Genomic DNA, 20813 nt, shown 5'->3' on the forward strand with positions numbered 1-20813 from the left:
TATATATATATAAAATCCGTGAACTGTCTGCAGGTTCGGTTCCGGTCCAGACAGAACCGGGGGGGGGGGGTTCGGCTCAATCCCGAACCCCTGAACCTCCGGACCAAACCTCCATGCAGACCAGTCTACACATCCCTACCCTCAGCGCCCCGGTTCAGTTCAGTCATGCCCAGGCCATGCAGAGGCCCGTTGCGCAGGCGCGGTTGCCTCTAAAATGTGGAAGGCCCAAATGGGCTGAAGAACGGCTGAATGGGGAAGGCTGGCGAGGGGAAGGAGAATCTCTGTGGACCCCCCACCTCAGAGAACCCACCTGAAGTGGGTAAGTTTAATTTTTAAATATATATATTTCTGTTCACAAACCCCCTGAATGGGCTGGGGGGGGGGTTCGGTCCGGGGTTGAGCTGAACCAGTGGGGGGCAGTTGGCTCAACTGTGAGCCTTGGAACCAAACCAGTTCAACTTTGAACCGGTTCAGTTCCGAACTTGTTTGCCCAGGATTGGGGCTGCCCACCCCAATTTCTGAATAGCAAAGAAAAGGAGGTTTCTGAAAAATAAGAAAGGGTGGAGACATATTTACATAGGAAGCTGCCTTATACCGAATCAGACCATTGGTCCATCTAGCTCCGTATTGTCTACACAGACTGGCAGCGGCTTCACCAAGGTTGCAGTCTCTCCCTGCCCTGTCTTGGAGATGCCAGGGAGGGAACTAAGAACCTTCTACATGCAAGCATTAAGATGCTGCAGAGTAGCCCCATCCCCTGAAGGGGAATATCTTACAGTAATCACACATCTCCCATTCAAATGCAAACTAGGGTGGACCCTGCTTAACAAAGGAGACAATTCATGCTTGCTACCACAGGACTAGCCCTCCTCCCTTTTTAACTTCTTCATGTCCGTCCTGGTGACTTTGTTCTCATCTATTGTCCTCTTCAACCCCTCTGCCCCACTTCAGTAGACACTCCCAACATTCTATAGGTCTTCAGAAATCCTCCTTGATTCTTATAAATAAATAAATAAATAAAACACACACACTTTTCCTCTCTTAATAGATAAACCAATATATTTCTGCATACCTGCAGATTCCCCTGACTATGCAGAAACTCCTACACTCATTTTGGATGGTCTCTTTTCACCGCTGAACTGATAGGCTGAGAATCAGCAAATTTTATCATTAGAAGCAATTGTAATCGCTGATATTTTTAGGATTCAGTGTGATTCACAATCTTTATTTTGCTTTGTCTTCGAGACTGTTTTACTGACTGACTTCCAGAGCAACAAACTGCATGTGGAACAAGTAAAGTTGTGCTAGTGCAAGAGGATGGCTTAGTTGCACTAACAAATGGGGATTTGCTGCGTGCCCTATGGTGCTGTTGCACAAAGACCTCACTAAAAAAGAGGTGTGCCATGGATGCGCAACACTTCGCAGAAATAGTTAGCAGAATAGCTTTGTGTTGCACAGCATTCCCGCCCCCCCCCCCCCGCCACCCGCACATGCGGTTCATGGCTCTAGATGTCAGCCACTGGTTATTAAAAACAGAGAACAAATGAGGAAGCAAAAGTTAAAGGCCAAAAATCAAGAGCTGTGGTTGAAGTAGAAGACCTCCAATACCTCTTCCAACTCTAAAACCCTATGATTCTAAGCTTTCATGCTTCAAAATGTGGGAGATTCTGAATGAAGCTGTTCAGGTGTTCCAAGCATAATGAAATATGTGTAACATATCCATTATAGTGCTAACCTGGTTAAAATGCAGACAGACAATGGCCCTCATATTGCGCAGGCTTATGCTGGTGTTTCTGATCAGCCCATGCTGCTACTGGCATCTAAGGAAGCACCAGCAGTCTTGCACAAGAGCACAGATACTTAAAAGTTGTGCACCCACACTTCTGGAGTACAACTTACACTGGAAATAATCTAATTGTACTCCTGAAGTGTTTGTTTATTTATTTATTTATTTATTTTATTTTTACATTTTTATACCGCCTTTCGTTAAAAGAAAACCCCAAGGCGGTTTACAAAAATTAAAAACATACAGCAAAAAGCAGTAAAAACATCAAGCTAAAAAAAAGCATAAAAACAAGACAACAGATAAAAACACACAAGAACAGCAGTAAAAGACGATTATGTAAAAGCCTGGGTAAAAAGCCAAGTCTTTAAAAGCTTTCTAAAAACTGTAATGGAGTCCGAGGAACGAATGGCCACCGGGAGAGCATTCCAGAGTCTAGGGGCAGCAACAGAGAAGGCCCTGTCCCGAGTGCACGACAGCCGGGCCTCCCTCATTGTCGGCACCCGGAGCAGGGCCCCCTCAGATGTCCTAGTTAAGCGGGCAGCAACCCTTGGGAGCAGGCGGTCCCTCAAATACCCCGGGCCCAAACCATTTAGGGCTTTAAAGGTCAAAACCAGCACCTTGAATTGGACCCGGAAACGAACTGGCAGCCAGTGCAGCTCTTTCAAAATGGGGGTGATATGTTCCCAACGGGCAGCTCCGGATAAAACCCTCGCTGCCGCATTTTGCACTAGCTGTAGTTTCCGGATATTCTTCAAGGGCAGCCCCACGTAGAGCGCATTACAGTAATCCAGCCGCGATGTGACTAAGGCGTGGGTAACCATGGCCAGATCTGCCTTCTCGAGAAAGGGATGCAACTGGCGTACCAAAGGCACCCCTGGCCACCGCCTCCACCTGAGCCTCCAAAAGCAGAGCCGGGTCCAGTAGTACCCCCAAGCTGCGTACTTGCTCCTTCAAGGGGAGTGCAACCCCATCCAGAACCAGTAAAATCTCCTCATCCTGATTGGCTCTCCTACTGACCAACAGTACCTCCGTCTTATCCGGATTCAATTTCAGTTTGTTAGCCCACATCCAACCCATCACGGCCTCCAGCCCCCGATTCAGGACATCCACCGCCTCCCTAGGATCAGATGACAAGGAGAGATAGAGCTGAGTGTCATCCGCATATTGCTGACAACTCAGTCCAAATTCCCGGATGACCTCTCCCAGCGGCTTCATGTAGATGTTAAACAGCATGGGGGACAAGACCGAACCCTGCAGGACCCCACAGGCCAACGACCACGGGGCTGAGCAGTAGTCCCCCAGCACCACCTTCTGGACCCTCCCCTCAAGAAAGGACCGGAACCACTGCAACACAGTGCCTCTGATTCCCATACCCGAGAGGCGGCCCAGAAGGATACCATGGTCGATGGTATCGAACGCCGCTGAGAGGTCCAGCAGAACCAACAGGGACGCACTCCCCCTGTCTAGTTCCCGGCGTAGGTCATCCACTAGAGCGACCAAGGCAGTCTCAGTCCCATACCCGGGGCGGAAGCCAGAATGAAAAGGGTCCAGATAATCCGTATCATCCAAGACCCTCTGCAGCTGGGACACCACCACATGCTCCATCACCTTGCCCAAGAAGGGAAGGTTAGACACAGGTCTATAATTGTCCAGGTTGGAGGGATCAAGGGAGGGCTTTTTAAATAGAGGTCTTACCACCGCCTCCTTAAGGCACGATGGCATCCTGCCCTCCCTTAACGAAGCATTAACGATCACCTCCAGCCATCTACCTGTCCCCTCCCGGGCAGCTTTTATTAGCCATGAAGGGCAAGGGTCAAGAGTGCACGAAGTCGCCCGCACACTGCCCAGGATCTTGTCCACATCCTCAGGCCGCACCAACCGAAAAGAATCCAAAACAACGGGACCAGATGGTACCAGAGGCACGTCTGCTGGAACTGCCAAAACTCTGGAGTCCAGGTCAGCACGGATGCAAGCGACTTTATCTGCAAAGCGACAGGCAAACCGATCACAAAGAGCCGTAGATGACTCCTCCCCCATTGTCCGGGGGGATGTATGGAGCAATGTTTTCACCACACGAAACAGCTCTGTTTGCCTGCACTGAGCAGACGCAATGGAGGTGGAGAAAAAACGTTTCTTCGCCGCCCCCACCGCCACGGCGTAGTCCCTAAAATGGGTTCTAGCCCGTGTTCAATCGGATTCGTGACTACTCTTCCTCCAGCGTCGCTCCAGCTGTCGTCCGAGTTGCTTCATCGCCCTAAGCTCCGAGGAAAACCAAGGAGCAGAACGGGCTCCACCAAGCCGGAGAGGGCGTTTGGGGGCAACCGTGTCAACAGCCCGGGCCATCTCTCCATTCCAGAGATCAACCAAGGCCTCGACAGGGTCACCAGCTCTGGACACTGGGAACTCCCCGAGGGCCGTCTGAAATCCAAGCGGATCCATAAGCCTCCGGGGGCGGACCATCTTAATCGGCCCACCACCCCTGCAGAGGGCAGACGGAGCAGTCAAACTAAACCCCACCAGGTGATGATCTGTCCATGACAAGGGAGTGATCTCAAATTCCCCCACCTCCAGATCCAGAGTGTGTCCCGCCACGTGGGTAGGGCCCGATACCAATTGAGACAGGCCCATGGTTGCCATGGAGGCCATGAAATCCTGAGCCGCACCCACTAGGGGAGCCTCGGTGTGGACATTGAAATCCCCCAAAACAATAAGCCTGGGGGAACCCAAGGCCACCTCCGAGACCACCCCTGCCAGCTCAGGTAGGGAGACTGAAGTGCAGCGGGGTAGTCGGTACACCAACAGAATCCCCAGCCTATCTCGGAGGCCCACCCTCAAGGACAAACACTCGAAATTCTGAGATTGCCTGACTGGGCACCTGGAAACGGGGAGGGTCTCTCGAAAGATGACCGCAACGCCTCCTCCCCGGCCCTCGAGGCGGGGCTGCTGCACGATCTGGAAACCTGGAGGACAAAGCTGAGAGAGACCAACCCCGCCCAGCGCATCCAACCAGGTCTCCGTCACGCATACCAGGTCAGCACGCTCATCCACAATCAGATCGTGGATGAGAGATGTTTTTGTGTTAACTGACCTGGCATTCAGCAGCAGCACCCTAATCCTCGAAGGAGCGTTCTCAGAGCTCCCTAGGGTCAGAGGGTTGGGAGAGGGGCCGGAAAAAGGAACAGGCCTCAATTGCCTGGACCGATTTCCCCAGTAACGCCCCTCCCAACTCCCACCGCCATACCTCCCTCTGCCCGCTACCTGTTATATTGCCGCCCCCACTCCAGACCCACTTTTTTGCTCTCCCAGGCACATCTCCCTAGACTAACCCACCACAGCTTCTTGGCTAATTTAAAAACCAGGACCAGGCTTATACGATCTCTGCTGATGTCTTAATTGAAGGAAGACAGATCTTCAAGGCAGACGGAAAAGGTCTTCAGGCCCCAGGCAGCTCGCCCCATGGCTGAGAGCCACAAGGACGAGAGCCCTTGGGCCAGCCTGCCTTTTATATTGGCAGAAGCCCCAGCTCAGCAACAGCCCAGGAGATGTTACACACCTGGAAGAGAAGTGGAGCAGAGGCAACAAACAGTCAGTGCCCCACCCAAGCTGTCCTCTGTTTCCTTCTTCTGTTAGTATGCAGCTTTTAAGTTTTTGCACACTTGCACTCTTGCACATCAGTGCTGGTGCACTTTCTTAACACCTGCCGAAGCTCAGGCTGATTGGAATGTGGTATAAGCCTATACAACGTGTGAGCCACAAATAAAATATTATTCAAAAGCAACAATTTTGTTGAAGTATTACACTGGGCCTCCTTCTTGGTGTTCAATATTTCCTTCCTCTTGTTCTTCTCTTTGTGTCCATGTTAGGTGTATCACTGCCGTTGCTCAGTTGATAAAAGGTCTTTCTGATTATTCAGCACTAGAAACAGGAATGTTGTTACAATTGAACATTGTGGGGGGGATGCTCCTTAGCCCTTGAGGAAGGGGGCCCCACTGATTCAGTGACAGCTTGCTCCTTGTTCTCCCTCGCACCTCTCTAAAGAAGAAGGAGGGCAGAGTCCCATCTTCAATCTGTCCTAGGGCCCACTTCAACCTTGCTACACCCCTGACTAGAAACATGAGTACCAAAACTCATGGATTTAGAAGTTAGAAGTAAAGGTTGCTTTGATTCTTTGTCCACAGGAGCAATCTATTTAAATCCAAATGGTTTTAAAATCAGAATGTTATTTGAAAGGAAGAGTATAAAGGGATAGATTGAGTGTTCTTTGTATTACTGTAACGTTATGTATGAAAATAACAACAATAAGCAGTTTTTTATATCCCCGTGTATCCCAGTTTTTTGGGGCGTTCTGGGATGTTGAAATACAAGTTGATTGTGAAGTTGGGTGTGAGTAGTTGCTTCTTATTTTTCCACCTACAAACCATCATTCAGTTGCCCCATGACCCTTGTAGTTGACAGTTCTATGATTAGTGTCTTTAACAGAGCATCTCAGGATATGTGCCAAACTGCAACAATAGCAGTAATGTCCTTTTGGTTGTAAACTGACCGTTTTTCTGTACTTTGAAGAGAGGCAATTAGGTAGGAAGGTAGTTAATACCTGATCAGTTGCTGTGAAGTTACAGCTGGAAGTGACTCTGAACTGCAATTCTTATGTAAATCTCTGTTGGTAATTTATTATTCAAATGCGTTATCTTAAAGCAGCACAATAACAGGTCTGTACCCCATAGAAGAGATGCTAATTGTTACTGTTGGGTGGGGGTTGGGGGGGAGGAAGGAAAATCTTTGCTTTACACAGCTTCAGTGCTTTTGTTTGTAGTTTCACAGCTGTGTTGGCCAAATTCTCTCTCTCTCTTTTTTAGCTGGTTAGCTCTGTGTTGTTTTAAAGCATTGTAGAGTGGCAATTTATTCATCTGGATAGAAAATCTTGATGTTTCTTGGGAGCAAAATAATATTGTATTGGCTCTGTGTTAATTTCTTACTGCTTTTATTTTTTTTTAAAGTCACCAAGTAGGTGTAAACTCCAACCTCTGGTTCAAAATTAACCTGTGGCCACATAAGAGTTTTGCTAATGGAATCTAACAGGAGCTTATTTTATAATATTTTATCTGTCAGATATTTTATTTTATTAGTCCCCAAGCAGCTAGCAGTAATGGCGGGGGGGGAGTGTAACTTTAACAGTACATACTGTACTCATCTACTGTCGGTTACATTGTTCCTGATCCAAAGTTAGCCCTCTGGAGTCCAATTGAAATCTTGACTTAAGTTGTCTTAAATTAGTCATAACCCACCTTTCCCATTGATTTCAATGAGTTTTAAACATGGTTAAGTTTCTCTGGATCAGAACCAGCAAGATTTCTATTCCAAATGACCAATGTGCCTGAAATTAGGGGAGCAGCTTGATTTGCCAGTTATATCTATATAGATAGTTAATCACTAGAGAGTTGTTAAATAATTCATAATTTATGCCTAGATTTAAGTCTCTGAGTTATCTGCTATGTAAAAAACAAAACAAAATTCTACAGAACTCATTACAATAATGTGAGAGACTAGAGTATCCTTGTTAAACTATAGGATATGTTGATTCAATTTTGAAAAGCAGCAGGCATTTAAACCCCAAATAAAGATTTGCAGGACCAAAAGAACTAGAAATAAAACCTAATGAATGGCTCCTGGGGACACCATCTGCATTTCTTTGGAAGAAAATGCAAGATTTTTACTTCACAGAAGTAGATTTGCATCGCCTAATTATCTCATGCTTTGAGCTAACACAGAAATCCTTGATCCAAAATGCTATATACACTTTGTTGAAACAATAGTGGAAGTACAAACTCACTCTAAAGTTCTTAAAGAATATAGCATTGTATTCTTCATGTTGTGTGGGGTGGGGAAGCAACAAAAGGCTCCTAGAAGCTACAATGATTTGGCTGCCCAGCTATAGAATTGTTCAGTGTTTGTCTTAAGAATCTAAATTAAAAGCTCTACCTTTAAATGCTGTAATTTGTTCTTTAAGTTAAGAGTCCAAAAGTCAGGTTTAAGGCTCAATTATAGATAGCAAGGAAAATATTTATATTGTAAAACATTACAAATTAAAGCTATATAAATAACTCTGGGGGTGGGGCTTGAGGGATTTCCCCTGCTATAACTGGACCGATGCATATTAGTTGAACGTTTCTGTTTTCTTGTTTGTCCTCCAGAACCATACCTTGCTCTCACCTAAAATGTTCCCAGTAAAGAAAAAAATAGAGAACCGTTATAAAGATTTTGCAATGTATTGTAACAATTTCTGTAATGTATCTAATGTATTGCAAACTTTAAAATCCCATCCCTTCCACCTTCAGTCTATGTTTGCCCTATAGTACCCTAAACAAATCTGTCTTTCCATTTTCTTGTATTTCCTCTTTCCACTCAATCCTATTTGAATAAGGTATTTCATGCCACTTGGGAAAAGCAGAAAGATAGGGATAAGTTTACTATGGGGGGGGGGGCGGGAACAGCTGCTTTTCTGCGATTTCATCAAATAATAATTTTTCGGTTCAGTAGTATTAAATCTGTTTGTTATTCCTAAATATCACTTCCTAAATCGGTTTGTTATTCCTGGTGATAGTTCTATCAGAAATATACTACATTTTAAAAAATGGCAGAAGGAAATAAAAGTGAACCAGAGTATACCAAAATAGCAAATTGGAGTACATGTCCAATTGACATGGAATTCATTTTAACTATATAGGTCACAATCTGGTATCCCTAGAGCTAGCACAAATAAAAAAATGCATTTCTTAGATTTCCCAACTGAATAAGGTAACCTAAATAAACTGGGAAATAAGGATTTCCCCGCTCCCAGTTTAACAGTATGGGATAGAGGTAATGCAATATCCAACATGAATGTCTTTGATCAGGTAGTCTTCAACCCTCCATTTTTTGTGTTGACAGAAGCTTCTTATAGACTAGGTTAGGTGAACATTGTTCAAATATCATTATGTTTTAAAATGCACACCGTCCTGTTTGGTAATACAGTTTTGAACTTCAAGAGTTAATACTCCTCCCTCCTCTCCCCACCCCCCACTGTGGGATTGTGCTGACAGTAATTAAGACCTCCAGGCTGTTTGTTTCCTTATCACTCACGGTATTTGCTTTCCTTATCAGTCATCTCTGAGTGCCTCTGGCCATGGACATGCTCTGTTATGTGCCACCGAAAAATGACCGCCACTGGTTATGACTATTGTAATGCTTGGTTCCAGGAAACTCCACCCCCCACAAATATTCTCAATATGATAAAATCTGCCAAAATTGATTTGTGTGGTGATTTTGTCCACACAAGATGGTATAGTTAACCAAGTGCTCCTCACCCTGTCACCAGAAAAATTCTTTTAACAATGTTCTGAAACCTGCAAAGAATAGCTAATGTCCCAGATAATGTTACTTCAGTGAGAGAGAGCTTTAAAATTGTATTTGGTGACTATGGAGTGGTTCTGTTTTCGGGCCTAGCAACAGAGGAGAAAATCCCAATGATACAGAAGTTCCTTATAGTAATAAATTCAGAACTTCCTAGGCCTAGCAGAAAGCATGCAGCAATTCAGGCATGAATTAAACGAAAGACTGGGCAAACTCAATTAAGCTCAATTAAGCTCAAACTCAATTAAGCTTTTTTTAAACAAAAAAATCACAGGCTTATCTCTGAATTTCAAGAAATTGCAGGATAATGCCATGGATCTAGGGATGAAGCAGCCAGAGAAAATAAAAGCACTCTCCAATACCAAGAGAGAGAGAGAAAGCAACTTTAAATGTGAAGACCTGGAATTTACTGTTGATACCTGAATGTATGGGCCTATGAACATAAGAACTGCCCTGCTGGATCAGGCCCAAGGTCCAGCATCCTGTTTCACACAGTGGCCCACCAGATGCCTCTAGGAAGCCCACAGACAATAGTTGAGGGCATGCCCTCTCTCTTACTGTTATTACCCTGCAACTGGTATTTAGAGGCATTTTGTCTCTGAGGCTGGAGGTGGCCTATATTACTCAGATTAGTAGCCATTGTCCTCCATGAATTTATTTAAGCCCTTCTTAAAGCCATCCAGACTGGCGGCTGTCACCACATCCCATAGGTTAATTATGCATTGTGTGAAAAAGCACTTCATTTTGTCCATCCAAAAAGTTTTTGGTAATCAGTTTCATGGGATGACCCCCTGGTTCTAATGTTATGTGAGAGGGAGAAAATGTTATTTCTCTCCACACTATGCATAATTTTATAGGTCTCTGTCATGTCACCCCCTCAGTCTTTCTAAACTAAAAAGCCCCAGGTGTTGTAGCCTTGCCTTGTAAGGAAGGTGCTCTAGACCCCGATCATCTTGGTTGTCGTTTTTTTCACTTTTCCAGTTCTATAATGTCCTTTTTTAGCTATAGGGGGTTACTCCAAATGTGGCCACACCATAGATTTGTATAACAGCATTATGATATTAGCAGTTTTATTTTCAAACCCCTTCCTAATGATTCCAAGCGTGGAATTGGCCTTTTTCATAGCTGACGCACTTTGTGTTGACACTTTAATGAGCTGTCCACCACAACCCCAAGATCTCTCTCCTGGTCAGTCATCTACAGCTCAGATCTCATCAGCATATATATGAAGATGTTTTTTTTGCCCCAATATGTATCGCTTTACATTTGCTAATATTGAACCACACCTGCCATTTTGTTGCCCACTCCCCCAGTTTGGAGAGATCCTCTTTGAGCTCCTCTCAATTTCTTTTGGAATAATTTGGTGTGATCTGCAAATTTGGCCACCTCGCTGCTTACCCCAACTTCTAGATCATTTATGAATTAATTAAAAAGCTCTGTTCTCAGTATAGACCCCTGGGGATCCTACTTCTTACTTTCCTCCATTTAGAGAACTGTCCATTTATTCCTTCAACCAATAATCCACAATGAACGTGTCCCTTTATCCCATGACTGTTATATTTTCTCAAAAGTCTTTGATGAGGAACTTTGTTGAAAGCTTCTTGAAAATCCAAGTATTTTATGTCAACTAGATCTCCTTTATCCACACTAGGGATGTGCACTGAACCAGTTCTGTGCACTTCTGGGAGGGCAGGGGGCTCTCTTAAGAGGTAGGGAGGACACTGCCTACCTAGTGTCACGCCCTCGATCTCAGATAGCAAGGAGGAAGGGGAAGCTGACAGCCTTTCAGCGGATGCAGGGGTGCCTGAGGGGCAGAGCCCAGCTGTCAGTTCCCAAGAGATGGCTGAGGAAGGTCTGGCTGATGTTTCAGAGCAGGCACAGCAGTCAAGAGCAGGCACAGCAGTCTGAGGAAGCAGAGACAGTGACGCACAGACTAGAAGATGAGCTGTGCAGGCAACCCCCACTGACTCCACAGCAACGGTGTGTCACAAGGTGAAGAGCACAGCTGGAAACTATCAGGAGGAGTAAACACCTCTTGCAGAGGGCTGATAAGCCTTGAATCCCTGCCAGCTGAGAGTTATCAGCTTAGACTATAAAGCACGTCAGCAGCTTTCTGTTAGCTGCTGGAAGACATTTGTCAACCCTCGTGCTGACAGCTTTCAGCCCAAGCCTGATATAAAGAACTATTCTGAGCCGTGTTTTGTTTCTGCAGCCCAGTTTGTATTGTGAACTATCTTCCTGGACTTCCCTTCTGGGTGGCCAGATTACTGACACCTGCCAGCCCATGCCCTGTCATTCTTCCCCTGCCAGCGCTCTCTCCAAAAGCAGGTGCGCGGGACAGCAGCATCCCTCTCTGTGCCCTATTCTGCATCACCATGACCCATCTGCTTTTGGAGAAAGCACTGGTGGGGGAAGTGATAGGATGGGGGCTGGCAGGTAGGCCGCGCTTTCCCCACCTCTTAAGGGACCCCGCCTCCATGTTCGAACTGGCTTGGACTCCGGTCCGCAGAACCAGTTTGGCGCTCCAGAAAGGACTCTTGGATGGATACCATCTGGCCCTGGCGATTTGCTAATTTTTAACTTTTCTAGTCATTTTAGAACATCATCTTGTCACCTCTCTCTGACTCAGTTTTTTAGCTTCTGTCCCTGAGAATCTCAGTTCAGGCACAGGTATACCAGTATCCTCTGCCAGTAAGACAGATGCAAAGAAACCATTTAACTTCTCTGCAATCTCTGTATGATCCTTAATAATCCCTTTCACTCCCTCATCATCTAACAGACCAATCACCTCCCTGGTAGGCTTCCTGCTTCTGGACTTGGTGGTACCTTTCCTCTTTTTTGGTATATATTCTAACTGGTCTTCTACTATTATGGTTTTAAATAAACTCCGTGCATTCTGGTGAAGCGACACTCTTGATTTTTCATTTCAGTTTTCTTTTTACCAAACTCCTCCTTTTAGAGAAGTTTCCTCTTCAGAAGTTCAAAGTGTCAGTGTTAGACTTCCTTGGTGATTCTCTCCACTTGTAAATGCTGAATTTGATCACACTATGGTCACTGTTCCCTAAATGTTCCACAACACTGACATCTTGCACCAGGTCCTGTTCATCACTCAGGATTAAGTCCAAGGCTGCATTCTCTGTGGTTTGTTCCATGACCAACAGTTCTACAACTTGTCATTACAGTCGTTGAGTGTATCTAGAAATTTGGCTTCTTTATAATTACTTGAATGTGAATTTATGTAGTCTATGTGTGGGTAATTGAAGTCCCCCATTATTACAGTTCTGTCTCTCTTTGATACTTCGCTGATTTCCTTCTGCAACTCTCGGTCACTGTCAGCATTTTGATCAGGAGGGTAAACGCACATTCTCTTTCAGGCCTTGTATTGTTACCCATAATGTTTCTGTGGAGGATTCTGGTCTTACTATGTTTTCTAGCTTGTTAGATTCTATATCCCCTTTAACATACAGTGCTACTCCACCCCCAGTTCTCCCTTCCCAGTCCTCTCTATAGAGTTTATATTCAGGAATAACAGTGGCTTGCTAGTTATTACTGTTCCATCATGTTTCTGTTATTATTCACTGTATCTATGCTTTCATTAGCAAGCAAGCTCTCCAGCTCACCCATCTTGGCGTGGAGGCTTCTGGTATTGGCATATAAGTACCTATATGCTGAATTTCTTACCTTGTGTGCTATCTTTCTTATGGCCATTTAATCTTCTTGACTGGCTAGCACATCCTTCTGTCTGCTCTTTACTGTCCCCTTCTGGTTTATCTGAAGCATTTAGACCCTCACACCTTAAGAGATGGCATTTACTAAAGTGGATACAGTCCATCTATCCCCCAGGTGTCATTTTGAAAGCTGCTCTGTGACCTTTTTGATCTTAAGTGCCAGCAGTCTGGTTCCATCTTGGTTCAAGTGCAGCCTGTCCTCTTTTGGTTCATCTTGTCCCAAAATGTATCCCAGTGCAAATCTAAAACCCCTCCTGCTGGCACCACCGTCTCATCCACACATTGAGACCCCCCAGCTCCTCCTATCTCACTTGCCCTCCATGTAGAACAGGTAGCATTTCTGAGAATGCTATTCTGGGGTTCCTGGACTTCAATATGCTACGTAGCAGCCTAAATTGGCTTCCAGGACTTCCCGACTACATTTCCCAACATAGTTGGTGCCAGCGTGCACCACAACAGCTGATTCCTCTCCAGCACTGCCTAGCAGCCTATCTAGATGCCATGCGACATCTGCAACCTTTGCACCAGGCAGGCAAGTCACCATGTGGTCTACACACAGGTCACAGACCCATCTATACCCCTAATGATCGAATTGCCCATTACTAGGAGGCCCCCACCCCTTGGAGGAGTATCCCCTGTGCAAGATGTGGTTTCATCATCTATGAAAAGGGTCCCTTCTCAGGGTGCATCTCCCTCTTCCTTGAAACATCCTCCTTCCCCGAGACATCCATTCTCCATGACAGCAGAGGAGCCATCAGCCTGGGAGTGGAATGCCTCTATCACATCCCGGAAGATCTAATCCATGGATCTCTCTGACTTTCTGAGCTTCTCCAGGTCAGCCACCTTGTCTTTGAGGAAACGAACTTGTTCCCTGAGAGCCAGGAGCTCCTTGCACCGAACATACACCCATGACTTCTACCCATCAAACAGATAGTCATATATGCAACACTCTGTAGAATACACTGGGAAGGCCCCCTCCCCTGCTGGTTTGGTCGGCTGTTTAGAGTATTTGGAGATTGCTTGTTTGAATCCTCAATCTGAGGATGGAAAAGACATAGTAGACTTCCTGGTAAGTCGGCTCTCTACTCTTCTGCCTGATTCATTGTTAATGGTTTTGAAAGTGCATTCTTTCAAAAGCCCAAGAGCCCTGAGGTCTGCCCCCCACAGAACATTATTATGTGGTTCGCCTGCTTCACATTTAAGGAAGCATTTCTAAGTAAATTGCAAGTTATTAAGGATATTAACTTTAAAGGGGATTCAGTTTTAAACCTCCAAGATATCAGTCCAGAAACCCTAAGGCTCAGGCAAGCATTTCAGCCATACATCACTTTGCCGAGGGAAGCTGAGATTCCGTAACTTTGGGGATTGTAGACCATGATGGTGTTATGAAAGCAGTATCAACATATCAGGAAGCACAAGAATCTGAACTCCCCACAAGAACATTAGGTCCAGAAGAGAAGAAAGAAGCTGCTGATCCAAGCAGGCATGAAGGCCTTAATGACTGGTTCCAAAAATAAAAGGAAAAGTCCAAAAAAGGAGACATCCTACAGGCAAATCCTCACTTTCCTCACTCTACAAAAGCCTCATAGAAGATAGAGAGCTGATCTTATGTGGATAGAATACCTTCTGCTTTTCTCTTAACATTTTGCAAGGAACTCCATTTCTGGGTTTCTATTATTGTTATACAGTACTTCTCTATGTTCATTGTTTGTTGTTGTTCTGTCTCTGCTGCTATGTTAGGGTAATACAAAGTTATTGTAATAATGATTGTAATTATTACAAATAATAATGAAAGTATCATGGAATCACTAAAGTTATATTCCTTCAGTAGCAAGAGTCTGAGATACCCATTTAAAAATATGTGGAGTATCTGATGTTATTGAGAAGAAAAGGCCTTTGGATAGTCCTCCAAGAAATCCATCATAAAAAGGAGGAGTGATTTTGGCAAAAAAGTTTAGTTTGGAATGGAAAGATATTTATAGAAACCCAAATGAGTGCTACATCACTGTAAAAAGGCATATCTAAAGGACAGATGATTGCTTAGTCCAATATGCCAGCCCTTATTTCTCAAGCAAACTTTGCAGTAGTGTTCAACATTAGGGAGGGACAGTGCTTTGAGGGTTAGTTTAATCTTGTCTGTAATAGTCATTGGGGCAGGAAAGGAAATCCCAGAAGAACTCTTCAAAATTCAGGCTTTTGAAAGCTATTGGAAGAATGTACTCTTCTTGATTCCTGGAGGTTTAAAAATCCTGGCGTGTACTTATTACATGTACTTTTGAGTACATGTACTACATGTGCTTATGTCATGATTTGTTTTTTGAGCTCTCAGGCTCTACTTATTCAAATATTGTCTCAGTTATAGCCTCAGATCATGCTCCAGTAATAACACATGTTCAACCCTCTGAGCAGAAGCCAGCTACACTATCATGGTCACTAAATCAATCCCACACTACATACCCACTACATACCTCTAATCCCTCACTACACAGTTATTATTATTATTTATTATTATTATTAAAACTTTTATACCGCCCTTCCAAAAGGCTCAGGGCGGTTTACATTAAAACACCTTAAAATCAGTTAATAATTAAAATAAAAATTATAAAACATAACAATGATTAACAATTAAAAACATCATAAAACTACAATTAAACAATCAAACAATTTAAAAACAAATTTTTAAAAAGCTGAGAAAGCCTGGCTGAAGAGATATGTTTTCAGGTGTTTTCTGAAAATTGCAAGAGATGGGGAGGATCGTATCTCAGCAGGGAGTGTATTCCACAATCTCGGGGCAGCAGCTGAAAAGGCCCGTCTCTGTGTAGCCACCAAACGAGTTGGTGGCAACTGGAGACGGACCTCCTCAAGTGACCTCAGTGGCCGGTGGGGCTCATAGCGAAGAAGACGCTCTCTTAGATACCCGGGGCCTAAGCCGTTTAGGGCTTTATAAGTAATAACTAGCACTTTGTATTTTGCCCGGAAACCTACTGGCAGCCAGTGTAACTCCATCTCAGGAGAAACTCAGGAAATAAACTGAGCATTTCTTTGAGTTAACACAGACAGCTGATATAGTCTTATAGTTTGGGATGCCATGGAAGTAGTCCTTCAGGGTGTATGTATCAGGGAAAATGAATATAATAAAAAAGGGTGGGGGGACAGACTGAAAAGGAACTGCATGCTGAGATCTTTAAGTTTGAAACCCTGTACAAAAAAAACAGATAGCAAACAAATTTATAGAAAATTAATAAGCACACGCTGAGAATTAAAAGCTTTGGATAGTGGCAAAATGAATATGGTATTGGCATATATATTAACTAATGATATTATAAGTTTGGGGATGGAAATTCAAAAATTATTTATTTATTGTACAGCTTCTATACTGCCTTTCATAAAGCTTCCCAACGCAGTTTACAAAAGTTAAAATACAATAAAACTCCATAAAAATAACATTTAAAACCTTAACATCAGTTAAACAGTAAAAACTGTAGAACACCAAAACAACCACCATTAAAAAGATACATAGAAACAGGAACAGTAGGCTGTTGAGTTACTTAATTTTCCTAAATTGTAGGAGCTTAGGGGAGAGAAATAGGCATGGCTACAAAAACTACTGTTCACTCACTGAACCAATGAGAGAACGCACACTACAAATCTACAAAATTATTTTGGGGTACAGAACAGGAAAAGTCTCTGGCTCACTGATTCTGTCTTTCATCTTTTCTGCATATTATATAGTGTAAATCAGGAAAAGTGTAAATTTATATTTACATTTACAGTGGTCCCTCGACTTACGAAGATAATCCGTTCCGAACGCACGTTCGTAGGTCGGAATTTTCGTAAGTCAAAAAGCGCATCCACGGAGGTCCGGAAACATTCGTAGGTCGAGGAAACCGCGTCTAAAAATTCGTAGGTCAAGGAAGCCGCATCTAAACCGGCAACGACTTCCGGTATTTTTTGTCGTTCGTATGTCGAAATCTTCGGATGTCGAGTACTTCGTAAGTCGGGGGACCACTGTATAGTGTAAATCAGGAAATTGTTAGCAATTTTTTTTGTTTAAAAATAAAATAACTTAAAGTTACAATCTCAGCTATTACAATTGGAAAAGATAAATCAGCATTCAGCACTAAAGATATTGGCTTACATCCTGACTAGATTTGCAAGAAGTGCCACTGAACTTAAAAGGACAGCAGGCACAAAACCCGTTAAACAGGGTTTAGTAGCATGTGTAGAGAGGCGATTCAGACGACCACCCCTTTCTATTGAGTAAAAGACATGCTCTGCTCGAGTTATCACATCCTTGAGTAATGTCGGGCCGGGTACATTTATGCCAGTGGCCCTGATGTTACCATGTGTAGGGCTGATGTGGGCATGGGTTATCTGAACTGGCCCTTGGTTGGGACCTATAGCAGTCAGTTCTAGCTAAACTTATTTACATATTTGTTTTCAAGTGTCGCCCATACACATCTTTCCTAAGTGTCTCAGTAAATGACAGAAACTGTTTAGCTCCTTTGTTCACCAAAGGAAAAGTACAATGTACAAATGTGTACAACAGGGTGGTGTTGGTATGCCCAGTGTGAGGTGGTATTATGATGCATTTTACTCACAACAGCTTCTTCCTCTGCTGTGCATGGATACAGACAATATCTATGAAGACTTTTCCCCACATGAAACTTTCTGTAAGAGCCATCCCATTCTAGCCAGGATCTTTTCATGGCCTAGGCTTGGTATGTACATGTAATTCTTTTCAGAGAAATAACAGATTTGAAAGATCTAGGTAAAAGCTAGCTCCTCTGTTATCTTCTCTCATACAAATAACAGATCATCCATTGTTCTTACAATGAATCCAAGCACAATCCGTTTAAAGAATAGGAATCAAAAGGCCTCTACAGATGAAACCTTAATAACAATAACCAAACAATTTTAGATTCACAAATTAGAGAAAACTAGACTTAGTGAAAGTTAATTAACTACAAGTACACCAAATGTTATATTTTGCCACCAATTGTACATCACTCAATAAGGAATCAGACATCTCTTGTAACATTTGAAATTTGATTCTAAATTCTACAGTATAAACCAAAAGGACAGTTTCTGATCTCTACAAACTCTATAGATCAAATCTACTGGGAATGTAGTTGACTTAAAACTGCTGAAGGGAAAAGACCTAGGAGTGAAATTATCTTCAAAGCATACCCTTAATGTGCCAGAATCCTCCCCCCATCACTAAAAACCAGGATCATCTATAATGAATACATGTTACCATATATGGTGGAGCTGAAATATGTTTAAATCTTTTGAGGAAAAGTTCTTAAAGAAATCTCACAAATGGCAAAGCAGGAAGTAACAAACATGTCTATGTTTGAGGGCTCCCCCACAAGGACTTTTAAGGGTTTTATGGCTCTTTTACTGATAGCAGTGTACTTAGAAATAACAAAACTTTGGAGGCATGGAAACAGATCAGTCATCACTGAAGTTCCGTATCAGAGAGTTTGACAAATTCCTTTATTAGAGCAAATAAAATTAGGTCATCAAAAGTTGCACTAGATGCATTTCCTGCAATTTGGTTTATCTTCATTTTGTACATCAACAGCACTAGATCATCCTTGTGACACAACCAACAGTCTGCTTTGTGCAGTGATGGACTCTTCTTCTTTAGTGGTTTTCAAACAGCTGTGGCACTTCCTTGCTCTGAGCAGGGGGTAGATTAGAAGACCTCCAAGATTTCTTCTAACTCTAATATTCTATTATTCTACACTTTCACTCACAACATCTTCTGGAAGGATCTTCTTGGATAAGGGTTTAGTGAACGTTTTTGGACTCTGACCTTTGAACTTTTTATACGTAACGGTTTAAAATACTTCCTTTCAACATTTGTCCTGATGACTCTTCAAATGTTTGCATTGTTTATAGAAACAAATAAAAATGTTTTTTTTAAAAAATGTGTGTATATGTGTATGTGCATGAATGCTTGTGTATATATGCGTCAGTATGCGCAGCGGGGAAATGTCTTGATTAGCAAGCCAGAGGTTGCTGGTTCGAATCCCCACTGATATGTTTCCCAGACTATAGGAAACTCCTATATCGGGCAGCAGTGATATAGGAAGATGCTGAAAGGCATTATCTCATACTGCATGGAAGATTGCAATGGTAAACCCTTACTGTATTCCACCAAGGACGACCACTGGGCTCTGTGGTCGCCAGGAGTCGACACCGACTCGACGGCACACTTTGCCTAAGGTTGCACTCTTCCTCTGAAGAGACAGTTTAAAAAAGATATTTTTAAATTGTAAGTTCATTGTTACGAATATTATGTCTGCAGATACCACCCCCCACCCACATTTGTGGAAAATAAAAGGCTTGAAAACGTTTTGTTCCAGTACAAATGTTGATTAGCAAAACAAAATAAGTACAGTCCTACTCCCAGAATTCAGTTGACTGGGCCAGATTGTGAAGGGAAAAGAAAGATCTCATTCCACCACTCTCCTTTGTAGCTCAAGCTTTCTATTTCTTTGTGCTTGACTGATCTTCCTCAAGGTGATATGTTCACAGAGGCACAAAATAATCTGGGCTTATTTAGCAGATCCTTATTTAGACTAGAGCAGGTCCTTACCTGCTCCTCTGGCACCCTGCTGCTTTTCCAGGTGTGGTGCTGCTCAGAAGTCCACACATGGCCTTAGGGCTTCACCCAGAAATCTGCGTGCCATGACCATGTGCAGGCTGCTGGGTGAAGCCCCGAGGCCACACACAGGCTTCTGAGTGGCACCACACCCAGAAAAGTGGCAGGGTGCTGGAGAAGCAGGTAAGGAGATGCTTTATTCATGCTTAAAGCTATCGCTTCCCGTCCCGCCGAAACATTTGTGCACACCCCTAGTGCTGGATGCCAAAACAGTTGCAGGGACAGAGACTAATTGGTTTCCTGAATATGGGGGAACCTGTGAAGTATGCAAGAAGGCCTTTGGGGGGGGGAAAGGACCCCAAATATCTTGCCCCCAGATCCTGGAACCATCAGGGTCAAGGGCTGTGTCTGTGTGTTGCCCTCAGGCTCCATCACAATGTTTGCAGCAGAGAGCAGCACACAGATGCCAGGTCTTAGCCACCCAGACCTGGGTTTAGACTTGTTTTTCTTCAACATGCCAATTGCTTACCTTCAATCTTTTCTTTTTTTTCCAGTTCAAATTTTATTGAGTTTTAACAATAATAATAACCATAACAATCATCACAATCATAATGAACACAAATTGACTTCCCGCGCACCTCTTTTCGTGATACTAACTATAAATTTTACCCTTATAGTAATATTAATTAAACACAAATACAAATTTAAACCTTCCACTACCATTAATCAGCCCAACCTGCATTTCAGATTTCAAATCCTGCTGTAAGATCCATAGTAGGGAAATAATTCTTTAAATAAACCAAAAAGGGTTTCCAGTCTTCCTTGAAACGTTCTAAACTTTGGTCTCTAATCAGTGTTGTAAGTTTTGCCATTTCCGCATATTCTAAAGTTTTTATCAGCCAATCTTCTTTTGAAGGCAGTTCATTAGTCTTCCATTTCTGTGCATATAATATTCTGGCCGCCGTAGAAGCATACATAAAAAAAGTTAAATTATTTGTAGAAATTGCTCCTTGTGTTATTCCTAGCAGGAAGGATTCTGGCTTCTTAGGAAATGTCAGTTTAAGTATCTTCTTCAATTCATTGTATATCATGTCCCAATGGGCCTTAGCCCTCCCACAGGTCCACCACATATGAAAAAAAGTACCTTCAACATGCCCACACTTCCAACATTTGTTTGAAACGTTTTTATACATCAGTGCCAATTTTTTAGGCGTTAAATACCATCTATACATCATTTTGTAATAGTTAATTGCTTCCCTTCAATCTTGGGACTAAAAGAAGGGCAAGGGTTTGGTTT

At 43.3% G+C, this 20813-nt stretch overlaps 1 protein-coding gene across 12 annotated transcripts in view; it reads left to right on the forward strand.

Moving 5' to 3' along the window:
* GREB1L (GREB1 like retinoic acid receptor coactivator) overlaps nt 1-20813 on the forward strand; it is a 270059-nt gene that overhangs the window by 130672 nt on the left and 118574 nt on the right. The gene's annotated exons all lie outside the window — the stretch shown is intronic.

This window comes from Hemicordylus capensis, chromosome 4, assembly GCF_027244095.1.
Source record: "Hemicordylus capensis ecotype Gifberg chromosome 4, rHemCap1.1.pri, whole genome shotgun sequence".
In the NCBI taxonomy this organism is placed as follows: Eukaryota; Metazoa; Chordata; class Lepidosauria; order Squamata; family Cordylidae; genus Hemicordylus; species Hemicordylus capensis.